The following is a 2,211-nucleotide window of genomic DNA, read 5'->3' on the forward strand; positions in this document are numbered from 1 at the left end:
GTGATTGATATACACATAATGGATTATTAGGGTTTTTTTATTCTTCATTCTTCATTCATAATTAATGGTTGCAAACATTGATTAACGCCATAACCCTTGATTTATTTGGGAAAATAATTAGAGTTGGTAAGAATAAATAACAAGAACTCAAAGCTTTAAACTTTGTTTAATAAATTCACTTAGGAATAAGAAGAATTTACTTGGCATGATTAATCGTTCTTCATAGTTACTTTCTTATATTTGGGAAAATCATAGAAAGAAATAATCTTTATTTATTGGGAAATAGTAGAGATTCATATAGGGATTAAATGCGTTCATATAATGATCCATTAGATGTATATCAAGATCAATTCCCATGATCATACACTCTATCTAACGGGGACACAACCTAAGTTTATTTTACCATAAATTCACAAACCACAGCAATATTTAGCAATTAGTTACTAAAACACCCAACTTTTACCAAAATCATCGGATTAAGACATTAGACCTAAACATAGCATTCTACGAATTTAGTACCCTTTTCACGCCCTATTCCCTATGGGATTCGACCCCAACCTTGTTGGGTTACTATATTTGACAACATCCGCGTTATACCATTAATAGGTGTAATTTGAGCATATCAAATTTTGGCGCCATTGCCGGGGAATACGGTTTTGAAATTACTAAATAGTGTTTGCTTTATTGAAGTCTTTTGCTTATTCCATCACACCTTGTTTGCTACTCTGTGTAAACCAGGTGAACATGAATCAGAATCGGCAAAATCAACATGCTGATAACCAGGGGAATCGGTTGAACAATCGGGCTAATGATTCGGATGATGAGAATGTTTTATCTGAGCTCGTTCCAGAGGAGGATTATGCATCTGCTATTGTTCAGCCTCGAGTTGGAGCTGCTTCGGTGAAAATTGATTCCTCTTTATATCAGTTGTTGAAGCTTGAGGGATACTTTCGGAACTCTACCGAGAATGACCCTCAACGTCATTTGCAAAATTTTGTGGATGTGTGTGCCAATCACATCCAGAACAATGTTCCACAAGATGCTATTCGGTTGAGGTTATTCAAATATTCCTTGGCTGGAGAGGCAAGAACATGGTTCGAGAAGCTGCCCTGGAATTCAATTACTTCATGGGCAGAGATGGTTGCTGCTTTTCTCACAAAATGGTACCCCCCTAGCAAGAAGGTGAAATTCGGGACAAGATCTATGAATTCAGGCAGCGATCGGGAGAACAATTATATGAAGCATGGGAGAGATTCAAGGATTATTTGCAGAAGAGCCCAAATCATGGTTTTCGGAGAACATATTAATGGAGAAGTTCTACCGAGGGTTAGATCCAGTGTCGCAATCAGTTGCGAATAATGCAGCTGATGGTTGTTTCATGAACAAATCTTATCGACGGGTGACCACCATACTTAACAAGCTGACAACTCATAATCAGGCTTGGCACTCAAAAATGCGATGTGGTACCGTTCGGTAGTGCTATGATCCAAATTATAGTGAAGGAGAATCAAGACACTCAGCAAACCTTGGAAGAACTTGCAACAAATATTTCCTGGCGACGAAGAAGTTTGATGAATCCCAGATCAAGAAGGTCAATGTTTGTGAGGAGGAGGCAATTTTACCAAAAGGGATGTACCATGCTCAAGATGGTCCATTCCACGAAGGGCCCGCTATGCAGATTGAAGATGCTAATTATGTGAATAACTCTCAAGGGGGTTACAGAGACGAGTGCAGGGTAGTTATCAGAGTCAGAATCAATGGAGACCTCAACAAGGTCAAGGTGCTTATAACAACTCTGGGAACTACAACAATAACTATGGTGGTGCGAACCAAGGGAGCTACAAAAATAGCAACAACTTTGGGAACAAAAGTTCCAACCCTTATATACCACCGAAAGGGCAGTCAACAGAGGCAGGTAGTTCAAAGGTTGAAGCAATGCTTGAGAAGATTCTGGCAAATCAGTCTAAGTCTGAAAGAACTTTATCTGGGCTGACAGAGACAGTGGGCTCCCATACAGCAGCTATTCAGAAGCTCGAGTCACAGATGAGGGATATTTCTAGAGAGCAGCATCCTCCTAAAAAGGGAGGACTTCCGAGTGACACTATTCCAAATCCAAAGAATGGGGAGGCGGTGTAGACCGTGTGTTTGCCATCACTACTAGGAGTGGTAAAATACTCCAAGGGGCTGAGAAGAAGGTGATTGACCTTGAGC

General features: G+C 40.0%; 1 non-coding gene across 1 annotated transcript; it reads right to left on the bottom strand.

Moving 5' to 3' along the window:
• Positions 1-1,185: 1,185 nt before the first annotated feature.
• On the bottom strand, positions 1,186-1,291 carry LOC132042498 (small nucleolar RNA R71). The gene has a single exon (XR_009411494.1). It is a non-coding gene; the product is annotated as a small nucleolar RNA R71 (small nucleolar RNA).
• Between the last annotated feature and the right edge of the window lie 920 nt (positions 1,292-2,211).

The sequence above is a fragment of the Lycium ferocissimum genome, unplaced genomic scaffold (genome assembly GCF_029784015.1).
Source record: "Lycium ferocissimum isolate CSIRO_LF1 unplaced genomic scaffold, AGI_CSIRO_Lferr_CH_V1 ctg15691, whole genome shotgun sequence".
Classification (NCBI taxonomy): Eukaryota; Viridiplantae; Streptophyta; class Magnoliopsida; order Solanales; family Solanaceae; genus Lycium; species Lycium ferocissimum.